Genomic DNA, 13,626 nt, shown 5'->3' with positions numbered 1-13,626 from the left:
TGGATAGTTTTTTAGAGATGTCGAAGCGATCATTTGCGCCACTGATCGGGAGAATATTCCGGTTCTAAACCCTGGTGTGGGTTCCTGGGTTGACACAACCACTGTTACGTGGTTCAAGTTCCTTCATGTTCTCTCTATCGAGATTGGAGGAATACTTCAACACAACTAGCACCATGCGTGGCCGACGTACCGCTTGATTCCCTTCCACTTTAAGAGACGATGGTTTCTCCTCCTCGCGGTAAGATCTCTGGACAAACCACCATATTGATATTATTCTATACTCTTATCGTTTCTTTCCTTTGATTGTAGCGTAAATACACGTGGGATCCAAAGCATACTTTAACGGTCTGGATGCAGTTTAATTTGGTGGCTAGTACATTATACAAAGCCCAGATGCATGCGCTCAAGAGGATATGGGCGAAAGGTGGCAATAAACACGAGATGCTGAGTAGCATAGTTTGGAATTATTTGGTCGATATGTTTGAAGAATTTGGCCCTGATAACGTCGGTTTCAGAAAGTGATTTCCATTGTACTTTTGTGTCGTCTTCTATATGAACTATGAACTATGAACTAGGAACTACGATTGTGTGTTTTTTTGTACCTTCATATTAATATAAATCAGTCGTTATTTCGACATCTCAGCCATTACGGAATGATAACTCAACCATACAGTTCGATAAATCAACCACAATATTTGATAACTCAGCCATCACTTTATCTTAATTATTTACATAACTTAGTCATGAATAACGATAACTCAGCCAACCCTCAAATTAGAATGTGTAAAAATCACTCTAAGTCAATAAATATACCTTTTTATTGGTTTTAATGATAGTAACATTCATATTTCCTTTCTAAATTTAAATTTTGAGTTATAATAATTTTAATATTCAGTTGTTGAAGAAATAGTTTTACAAAATAAAATTCGAAATTCAAATAATAATTATTTAATTATTTTGAATAATATATTGTGAATGTGAATTTGAGCAGGCACAAAATTAGTGATTTTTCGCGTTTCCCTAACAACATTTTTTGTGACATCGAGAGACGTTTTAATATTTATTAGGAGTTTGGCAGAACGAAAGATCCAGGAAAAAAAGAAGAATACATTTTCATATTAATGAGAAGACCCTAAACGATAACTCAGCGATCATAAACTATACCTCAGCCATCACTCCAATTATAAGACTAAATAACCGACCAAACCGAACCGAACCGAAGCGAAAAACTTATTTTCCCCTTTTTGATTAATTACGGTTATATTCGGATTGCTATCGGTTATATTAAGTTAATCTACCTAATTTGGATAACATTTGGGTTATTTATGGTTATATATTAATCTAATCGGCCCATAACCGGAAATAACAGAAAAATAATTTCAAAAATTTTAAAAATTACCACCTTAAACCAAATTCCCACCTTAAACCAAACACAATATAACCAATACCAAACTGTTAAATTAAAACCCATAATGTTGGAAATATGAACCCTAAACCCCAAACCCTAACCCTAACCCCTAACTCCTAAATGTCATGTTTTGAATGTTTTACACATTTTGATCAGAATGTGTAAAAGTCACACCTTGTCTATAATTATTACTTTTATTGGTTATAATGATTGTAATATTCATTTTTCAATTCTAAATTTAAATTTTGGGTCATAATAATTTAAATTTACATATATTTAAAAAGTCAGCCATGTAAGGCAATAACTCAGCCATCTCTTAGTCACTTTGTCGGAATGTTTTTAATTTTTATTCGAATTTTGAGTTCAATATTTTAATTATTTTGTATAATATATAGTGAAAACGCTGACTTTGGAGGATGTTTTACGTGTGTGGATATGAGCATAAACATAATTATTGTTCGGGTTTCCCCAACAACACTTTTTGTAATATCAAGGCACGTTGTAATTGGATAATTTATTAGGAATATGACAGAACGAAAGACCAAGGAAAGAAAGAAGAATATGTTTTCATATTATTGAGGACCGTAAACAATAACTCAGCCATCATAAACGGTATCTCAGCCAACCCTTAAATTAGAATGAATAAATAACTGACCAAACTGAACCGAACCGAAAAAATAATTTTTCCCAATTTGGTATTTTTGTATTTGTATGTTTGGTCAATTTCGGTTATATTCGGCTTAATTTCAGTTATATCAGACTAATAGACTTAATTACAATATATTAACGATTATTTATGGTTATATATTAATCTAACCGACCCATAACCGGAAATAACCAAAAAACTTTGTAGTTTTTTAAAAAAAAAATTCAAATGGTAATCATATTAGTATATCCATATTACCAGCTTAAACCAAACACATTAGAACCACAACCAAACTGTTAAAATAAATAATGTTACTCATCTACACCTCAAACCCTAAACCCTAACCCTAACCCTAACCCCTAAACGTCTTGTTCTGGTATGTTTGACACATTTTGATCAGAATGTTTATAAATCACTTTTTTCTATAATTATTATTTTTATTGGTTATAATAATTGTAATATTGATTTTTCCATTCAAAATTGAAATTTTGAGTTATAATAATCTTATTTTACAATTATCTCATAAGTCAGTTGTGTAAGTTTGTAACTCAGCCATTACTTGCTCAAAATTTTAGCCCATTTTTTAATAAAAAATGATTTCAAAAATTTGAATCCAAACTTTTAAATTCCTTTTTAATAATAAATCGTTTAAAATATATTTATTACGCGTGTGGATGATAACAAGAAACATAATTATTGTTTGTGTATCCCCAACAACACTTTTTTGTATTCCTGAGCGGGTATATAATAAATTATTATGGCCGTTGAATAACTCAGACGTAACACCATTAATATGGTCGTTGCATAACTCAGCCGTAACATCATTGTTAATTTAACCGACTATCCTAAGTCAGTCTTGTAAAGAACACAACTCACCTTCAAGTATATTAATGTGAAACTATGTCGTTCGATATAAAGTATGGTATTTGTTGTGATTTATTGCTTTAGTTAGTAATTGAGATCGAGTCAAGATGATGGTAAATAGAGATATCTACGGTGGCAACTCCAGGACTGATGAGAAAACTGATTTTGAAGCACTAGCTGAGGTAGATCTCTGGACTATCTGAAATCTCAAAGCGTTATCTTAATATTGTGTTTGTGGAACTGTAGGAGCTGAATCGTAATGAAATAAATATGAAAATGAGGTACGGCGAAATCCGGAGGTGTGACAAGGGCGTTCCAATCGGGTGTAATTTCGTTGCGGTGCTTCTCGTTGCCACTTCTAATGATCCTAGCACGAGAGGAGAACGTTATTTCAGTTGTCCGTATGACATCACAGATGTAAAGATATTTGTACTCTTATTTTTGAGTTTTGTGTTCTGCTTCTGATTTTTTTTTTAGTGTAATATGAATTATGTACTATTTGTAAGGGTCCCAGTCAAGGCTGCGGTTTCAGGAAGTGGTGGACTGATGCATTGCGTAAAGAGTTTGCTAATATGCTGGAGGAAAAAAATGAGATCAAACAGGACTTGGATGCAGCCAAGAAGCGCATCGAGATTCAAGAAGAAATGATCTTGAATATGGAAAAGAAATATGACGCGCTGGAGAAGAAGTTTGAGAGCTTGAACAATTATCTGTGAGATTAGTCAAGGTTCGTTGTGGTGTTTTATTTTTTATTTGGAATTGATATGAACTTTCTATGTTGTGGTGTTTTATCAATCTATTTTAATAACTCAGTCATGATTAATAATAACTCAGCCGTTATAAACTATCTCAGCCAACCCTCAAATTAGAATGACTAAATAACTGACCAAACCGAACCGAACCGAAAAAATAATTTTTTCCTATTTTGGTATTTTTGTATTGGTATGTTTGGTTAATTTCGGTTATATTCGACTTACTTTCGGTTATATTAGGCTAATCTACTTAATTACAATATATTTTGGGTTATTTATGGTTATATATTAATCTAACCAACCCATAACCGGAAATAACCAAAAAAATCTAAATTTGTTTTTTAAAATATTCTTATGGTAATCATATTAGTATATCCATATTACCACCTTAAACCAAACACATTAGAACCAAAACTAAAAAACAAATAATGTTACTCATCTAAACCCTACATCCTAAACCCTAAACCCCAACCCTAACCCTAACCCCTAAACGTCATTTGTTGTATGTTTTACACATTCTGATGAGAATGTGTAAAAATCAATCTTTCTCTATAATTATTATTTTTTATTGGTTATAATAATTGTAATATTCATATTTCAATTCTAAATTTAAATTTTGAGTTATAATAATGTAAATTTACAAATATTTTATAAGTCAGCCTCCATCACTTTGTCACTTTGTCGGAATGTTTTTTATTTTTTATTCAATTTTTGAGTTCCATTTTTTAATTATTTTGTATGAAAAAGCTAACTTTATGAATTTATTACATGTGTGGATCTGAGCAGACACAATATTATTGTTTCGGGTTTCCCCAACAACACTTTTTGTAATATCGAGGCACGGCATGAAAGACCAAACGAAACCGTACGAAGTACATAACTCAACCATACGAAGTACATAACTCAGCCATAACATATATGTTTATTTAATATTTACTTATAACTCAGCCATGTGAAGTACATAACTCAGCCGTAACATTGAAAAGATACAAAACAAAGAAATCCAAATGTTTTAACATATCCAAGTACAAGTCCTACCAAAAAGAAATACAAATGTTTTTTAGTCAAACTGATTCATAAATTCAGGTGCCTCATCGTAGATGTCTGCTGCCATTTTAACATGTATAGCCTGGATATTTTGATCACAGATTCCATCAAAAGACACACCAAGTGCTAGACATTCAATAAACTTTAAAGCGTACACGCCACAGTTACCATCCTGTACGTTTTGCGGGACCTTGGCTTTACTCCTCCTCCTGAAGGTAAACTGTTTGAAAGTAGGTGTACGATATTCGTGAGAAACATTCTCGTTCATCATTGCTGGAATCATCCGCGTAACCGCCCTACAAGCAGTCAGCATTTTATCCTCACTTTCTTTGGTTACTTGTCCGACGATGCTATCATAGCAATCAATATGCCCCCTAACCAGATCCACGTGCAGCGCCACCCAGTGATCGCCTCCAGTTTGTGGAGCAATATACAGGTGATCCACATCTTCAATCCACTTCAAATTAGTTGGTGGATATGAAGGTATCAAACCTTTAACTAAATATTCATAACTATTGCCAGTGAGTTTAAATAGCTTGGGTTTGATCTCGAACTGAGTATGATCATGAATCATCGTACTGGTGAACCACGGGTCTATAAACGCAATGCGTTTGTTGTGATATGGGAAGGGATCTCGGTTGTACCTTATCCTAAGGAGTCTCATAAACGTGCCCATGTGCTGTAAAAAATATGACTGAGTAAAGAACATCAACTCAGACAACGACAACAATAACTAAGACATTAAGATAAACTGATTCATCACGACTTCGATTTAACTTACTGCATCAGAAAGCCACCCATAGGTACCATATTTTTCTGGCCTCAGTGGCCAGTCCTTTCACTCAGTGATTAGCTCCCTATAGAATTCAACTTCGACTGGTCCCTTGCCTAAAAGAGTATTCCTAACAAACAAATAAACACAAGTTTATATAATGTTAACAAGATGTGATTAACTTGTTAAAAAAAGGGTCTAAAGGGTTCATTACTCATATTTGTTTAGAAAATTCAAAAGTTTCTACAACTGGACCGGATCAACAGGTGCTAGAGGATCATATATTCCAGGTCTAGGTGAACAGTTCTTCCTCATGCACGTCAGTCCGTTGTCTCCAATATAAGGGAAAATCCTGCTTGGATGAGCTTGTTGTGTATTCAATGCACTCACATCCGATGACAGCTTAACACTATCCAGCCTTAAAGCTTGAATTCTATCAAGCCTAATCTGTTCCTCTGCGTCTTCCTCAGATTCAGGTTCAAATGCATTGGCTTCAGCAATAAACTGGTCTGTAATATCACATACACTGCTTTCATCAGCTTCTGCACCAGCTTCTCCCTTATTCAAGCCTCCAGGTTTTACAGGAGACAACGGCCTAACAGTATTAGGATTTTTAGGCTTTCTACATCTACCTCTTTTCTTTGGTTGAATGTCTCCAGCCGCTAATTCTATAACCTTCTTTGCTGCAGCTGCAGCTACTTCTTTCGCCTTCTTTGCCGCAGCTACTTCTTTGGCCTTCTTTGCCGCAACTACTTATTTGGCCTTCTTTGCCGCCTCTAACTCTTTGGCCTTCTCTGCCGCCTCTAACTCTTTGGCCTTCTCTGCCACCTCTAACTCTTTAGCATTTATCCTCGTGGAATGTCGTGTTTTCATATCAGCTGGTTTCTTGGCAGCTGGAGACTTCTTAGCAGCTGGAGACTTCTGAAGGAAATCAAGAGGATTATTAAAACCATCCATCAGATTCTTACTGATCCAATCCAAACCACTGCCATCAACAGATTTCTTTTCCTGTATAACATAGCGAAGACAATTAAAGATAATGATAACTCAACCTAAACATTCTGGAAAATCAGCCATAAAATTAACATAAATCAGACATTACCGAAGGACTGTTGATAGAGTAGGTTTGTTGCATTTTTCCTGGAATGACTGGTGGACTTTTTGGTGACAGTAGTTTTGCCTGACGGTCTGGTGATACCAGGTTCTTTATTTTGAAATTTGAAAACACAGATGCCATGTTTTTCGCAAGTCCCGTGTTTTGGCCAGTTTCCCTAACACCCATGGAAAGCACGTGATCTTTCATCTGTTTGAGATCACGCGCAAAAGATCCAAACCTGTTTTCCATCCTTTCATTCATCTTCTTTTCCAAACTATCTCCAATCTTCTTCTCCAGATCAGAAGGCATATTGGCAATGTTTGTATCAAGGGTGTCAAACCTTGAGTTTAACCTAGACACCAAGTTAACAAGAGTTCTAACCGACACATCTTTACCCGCATCTTCCTCCTCACTAGCCAACTGAAAAAAATACACAAACTATCGTAAACAAGCTAACGAAAGGTTACATAAAATATAAACTCACTATACACCATATAACATACCTTTTTTCCTTTCTTCTTCCTCTCATGTACAGCTCCTGCTCCTTCACCGGATTCACCACCCTGAATGGTGGAAGTTTCATCCTTCTGAACTTTCCTCTTCTTTGCGGGAGGAGATTCAGGCTCAACAGCTGCTTTAGCTTTCTTTTTCTTCTTCTTCTTATCACTCCCCCCCTTAGCCTCCCAAAAACCTTTAACAAACGTATCCATATGTATGTCTTCGATCAGGCGATCAACAGCTGGGTCGTCTTCTTGATCTGGCCACGTATGAAATAGATCGCAACCATTTTCCTTCATAACCATTTTACAGACACGCAGCTGTAACATACGAGATTATGAAACCCATCAGTAAGTTATTACTCAGCCATCACTAAACCATAACTCAGCCATAAAATAACCATAACTCAGCCATCATAGAACATAAATCAGCCATCAAAGAACCATAACTTAGCCATCACTAAACCATGACTCAGCAATCACTAAACCATAACTCAGCAATCACTAAACTTAATAATAACTCAGTCATTACAAAACAATCACTCAACCACTAATAAACCATATCTTAGCCATCATTTAAAACAATAACTCAGCTAGTAACTATCAGTATATCATAACGCAATCAAAACCTTACCTCACCAAGCGCTCTGATCTCTTCAGCAATAATCGTTTCCATCGTTGAACGTGTACGGTTTCCATGCCATCGAAGCAACGGTATGGCATCATCTTCAGCTGATGCATTACCAAACCGATCTCCAAAGCATTTGATGGACTCATACGCCCAAGCCTATAACACGGGTGTAAACCCATTAAGGGCTTCAAATGTTGACCGACCCCACGGATAAATCTTCATTGCTTCATCATCAAAAACTCTTTTGGCACTTTCATATGGAATTCTATAGTTATGATGCAAACCATAAAGTCCAATGTGTTGAAGAAGCAACATCCCCAACCATTTACGGGGATCAGGGTTTAGCCATGATCGGCACACTTTCAGTCCTTCCCTGAGTTCATTTAATGATGGACCTTCCCCACCAGGCACTTTCAAAAGTCTGAAGAACTCTTTGTGTTTCTCTTCAAGTTCAAACCGTTCTGTCGGCATTGGGTCTATGTTTAAACCCGTCACATGAGCAAATTCATTCAATCCAAACCTGATAGTTGACCACCGACGACAAACCAAAGCTCCTTCTTATGTACCCTTAACTGGTTACATAGTAGGAAATGTACTAGCTTACCAGACCAGACGAATTGGCTATCAACTAGCTTAGAGATTATTCCAATAGGTAGATCCTTCGTTTTTTCCCACACATCATGTCCTATTGCTTCCCTAATCGCAGGGAATTCTCTCATCCTGAAATTGGTATTAATTTATCTTAACTCTAGATTAGAGTTTCCTTCCGCGTATAGTCTTGGGGGGTAATCCCTTGCTTGTTCTTCAAAAATATTCCCCATCGACATCTGATAAATAATATAATTCATAAGTAAATCATAAAATAAATCAGCCATAACATAAAACAAACTCATACAAAAAGCGTAACATAACTCAGCCACAAATACATAACTCAGATCTAAAGCACAAAATAACTCAGTCACAAATACAAAACTCAGCCGTAACTCAGTTGCAAAATAAAACAAATCAGTCATCGAATCGAATAGATCTAACAAATCAGCCGTAAACCCTAAAAATAAATCAGCTATCGAATCGAATAGATCTAACAAATCAGCCGTCATTAACGACGGCGAGAATCAGTTGTAAATCATCGATAAAAACCCACATTCAGCCGGAAAACTCGAAACTAAACACTCAACACATACCGGAACGTTTAAACGAAGACGAACACGACGACGAAGCTAGAGAGAGAGCGAGCAAAGACGGCGAGAGAGAGCGACGACGAAAAAAGAGATAGCGATGATGTCGAGAGATTGAAGGCAAGAGAGTGGACAATGACAGAGTATCGCCGGCGACGAGAGAGAGTATTTTTGTGTTTTTAATTTTGCGGTTTGTGAACAGTGAAAATATTCACTTTCCCTCTCTTTGATATAAACAAGAAAAAACAACTGTCCATCCAAAAAAAACTGCTTAGTGATGTGTTAAATCATATCTGATGTGTATTTTAATTTGCCGATGTATATATATATTTTTTTTTTACTCTGAATCGAAAAATTAAACCCAATGGGTAAATTCTAATTATACCCAGGGCACTAAACATTTGAGTAATTTTCAAAATATTGTTAGATATGAGTAATAAACCAACTTTTGGAACACATTTGAGTATTTCTTTCTTATATAATACATGCTTGTTCTCTAGTTGATGATGTGTTTATGTGTAAATGTTGTTATATGATGATGTTTCTCTCTATAAAATACACATTTTGTTTATGAGGTCTATAAATGGTTTTGTGTAGGATTTCGATAACGGATCGTATCGTATTTTTCATGAAAGCGAAGAGATACAAGCTATAAAAAAAACGAATGAGAAATTTCAAGTCTGGTATTGATATTATGATGCTGGTTTTGTCAATCATTACGAAGATTCAATATTTTGTTCTGCAGATACCATGCCAGATTAGAAAGCCAGCTACAAGAGTTGGACATGAATACATACAAAAACAATTGGTTCATGAGAAACGTGACACTTTCCGACGTTAGTACCGTATGGACCCATAACCATTTCTAAATCTATGGTCTATTTTGAGATTGGATATGGGTTTGAAAGACACAAGATATGTTTCAATTGAAGAAATGCTTGCCACATTTTTGTTCATCGTTGGTCAAAATTCAAGATATGTTTCAGCTGAAACTAGATTTCAGAGATCAAGACTTTCAATAAGTAAGAGCTTTAACACAATTCTGAAGGTGTTAAAAGCACTTGCTCCAAAGTATATGGCTAAACCCGGGCTTCCAGTGCCTACAAAAATAAAAGATAGCACACGATTTTATCCTTATTTTAAGGTATGACATTGTTTTCTTCTGCTCATTTTCTAGTATTTCAAAAACTTATATGGCTAATCTTTTGTTTCTATTTTTTTAGGATTGAGTAGGGGCTATTGATGGAACTCATATCCTTGCAATGATAACAGGACAAGACTTGGCTAGCTATCGTAAACGAAAAGGACAACTATCGCAAAATGTCTTAGCTGCTTGTAATTTTGATTTAGAATTTACATACGTTCTTAGCGGTTGGGAAGGTTCAGCTAACGATGCGAATGTACTAAACGATGCTTTAACTAGAAACACCAACAAAATAATAGTTCCAGAAGGTACGTCATTACATTATGATAAAACTAATATTCTTTCTTAGTAATTTTTAATTGATCTCACTTATATTTGTCTAATTTTAGAATTGTAGGAAAATATTATTTAGTTGATTGTGGATTCGCCAATCGTCGTCAATTTTTAGCTCCATTTCGAACTACTCGCTATCATATCCAAGACTTTAGGAGACAAGGAAAAGATCCTGCAAATGCAAATGAGTTGTTTAATCATCGACACTCTAGCTTACGAAACGTAATAGAGAGGATTTTTGGCATCTTTAAGTCAAGATTTCTCATCCTCAAATATGCACCACTCTTTCCATATAAGACGCAAGTAGAGTTAGTACTTGCTTGTGTTGTTTTACATAATCTTTTTCGTAGAGAATGTCGTTCAGACTTAAATGAAGATGTGAATAATGAGGAGGAAACTGACGTTAATGGAAGAGTTGATGAGAGAATCATGAAAAAAAACAGCTTCATGGTACTCAAGACCAACAAAGAGTCATTGCTAATAGCTGGAAAGCAACTATAGCGGAAAACATGGGGAAAACGAGCTATTTACCCACAAGAACTATCTTATCAAGCTAGATAGAGCCTGAACTTTGACATCGATCTATATATCCATCAAACAAACGTTCTACACATATTTCTCCCCAAAATAAAAATTTTCTATTTAAATATCCCCAAATCTTGGTTACATTGGTTTACACTTCAAAACCCGAATTAAACCAAATATTAAACCACTAAAAGTTGATTGTAAACTGAATTAAAATCTGACCAAACATTAATTGATATGATATCTCTTCTTGGCCCGATTCTTCCAGCAACAAATGATATTGATAAATTTGATTTTCAATTACAAAAACTGATTGGATAAATTTATTGTAATTAAATTCGATTGTAATTAACCATAATTGTTAGAGTAAGAAAATTGATGATGCAGATGAGCGGAAGTGATGGCCAAGAGTCACGTCACAAGAGCTGACGAAGATGGTGGAGGAAGGAACAGAGCCATGGATTATTGTGACGGCACTGTTTGGTGGACTACCCAGATCGCCTTCACCTTCTCCGACCACCACCACCATCTCGACATGTCTCTCTCCCGTGAAGACTCGCTTTTCCTCGACTTCTCTTTCTCTCCTCAACCGTCTCCACTCTCCACCTCGCTGAGTCCACTCGGTTGGAATAGCTCTTCACTTACCAGATCTCAAATCCATGGAGCGACAATGATGAAGCTGTGTCCATCTCTCTCCCCTCCTCCTTCTCTTCACTCGTCTTCTTCTTCAACAACCTCTGGATATCCGACATCGTCTTCATCCCACACCAACGATGGTGGTGTCAACAAAATTAAGAAGAATTTATATTCAAATTCGATTATAGTAGTGTCGTGGTCATGGAATATGCTCTCCTTCATTTTTTTCCATTAAAAAGATTTTTTTTTAATTGTAAGAACAAAGAATTTGCTCACTGTTTCATCGATGTGTTTTGGTTTTAGGTGTCAATCAGGTTCTAATCTAATCTAAATCTTGTATTCTTTGGTTTTAATTGGTTTTGTTTGTTTAGTAATTGGTTAAGTGAACAATAAACCGATGAAACCCAGATTTATGGGGTATTAGAACTCAAACTATTAATTCGGGGAGATTTGAATATAAAACTTTTGTTTTGGGGAGACATATGTGTAGAACGTTTCTTCGGTGGATATACAGATTGAGGTCAAAATTCGAACTATATATAGCTTGATACGATAGTTTTTGTGGGGAAATAGCTCGATTTTCCTGAAAACATGTGGACATATACTATGAATATGAGATCATGATGTAGTATTAGTGTGCTTTCTATTAGATTGTCTTCATTCTTACCGTTAGTTTTTTTTTTAAGACGTTTAAATTTCACACTATGTTTCTTTTGATTTTTTCTGTCGCTGACTCATTTCTTTTGTCGCTGACTCATTTCTTTTGTCGCTGACTCATTTTTTGTCGCTGCTCTGGACTCATTCTACTACTGCTGCTGCATTACATATCGTCAACAATCATATATTTCTTGAGAGAATAAAACAGATCAATTGCTTCATTTTCTTGTGGATGTGCTAACCAAACCATCGTTGATTCATTTCCAACTACTTTAAACACTCGTTGGCAAGATGAGGTTCTCTTCGATCGTGTAGTCATCATGCTCATGAGGAATATTTATATTGTTCAAGGTCATCATTGTAACCGGTTTAGAAGAACCAGGTAACCAATGTAAACCGAGGTCAAAGGCTTTTAAGTTTGAGAGCTGCAGTTCTTCATATGAGATTAATCTTACGAACATCACTTTTTGGTTAACAGTAACAACTCTTTATTTTTCCCAAAATGCATCAATGATTTGTGTTGAGATCATCTTGGGCTTTTTGATTTGTGTTGCTGTCACTCCAGCAACGACTGAAAAAAAAAATGGCCAATGTTTATTTTTTTTCTTAATCAAAGTATGAAGAAGCTTACTGGGTTTATTATAATTAACCAACGACATTTGATTTTGTCAGTTGCTCTTTTTTTTTTCTTTTTAAATATCAAAATCACCCAAAATTCAATAATCAAATCTTAACAAATCTCAAACCCAAATCTCACCAAATTCAAAATCCCAAATTTTAATAATCAAATCTCCTAAAATTACACTCAAATCTTTCAAAATATCAAAATATTTATTTATAACTTTAAAAATGATAACATAAAAATATTTATTTTTATTTATTTTGATCATAAATAGAAGAAGTTAAGAAGTAGAGAAATTAACAGAAGTAACCAACAAAAAAACTTTTAATTAATTCACTAACCATTCTAACCATTAACCTATAATATTCTTTATATTTTCTATAATAATGACAGTTTTGCCTATATGACATTATGAACAGTTAAACACACGGTCTTTCATGTGCATCCCTTCCTCTCTTTCTTTTTCTTTCTTCCTTTATTTTTCTCATTTTCTTGTTTATCTATTATTTATTCATTTATACTTTACAATAAAATCTAAGGCAATTCTCGTAACTCTATTTACACAAATTATTTGGATTTCACAATCTTATTTAAAAATAAACATTTTCTTTTATATTTTTACTTGATTTTTTTAATTGAACAGCTTTAACTCAATATGTAACTAAAATAATGTAATTATTTATTCTACTATCCTATATAGAATACAATAATATTCTATTACATTTTCTTAAAATATATATATCTACTGTTAATTTAATTTCCTTGTAACATAATTTTAGTATGCGCTTAATACGATAGTTTGGGTTCTCTATGTTGCA

The sequence above is a fragment of the Camelina sativa genome, chromosome 16 (assembly GCF_000633955.1).
Source record: "Camelina sativa cultivar DH55 chromosome 16, Cs, whole genome shotgun sequence".
NCBI classification, from domain to species: domain Eukaryota; kingdom Viridiplantae; phylum Streptophyta; class Magnoliopsida; order Brassicales; family Brassicaceae; genus Camelina; species Camelina sativa.
The sequence above is the reverse complement of the archived record's forward strand: the minus strand, read 5'-3'. Positions refer to the sequence as shown.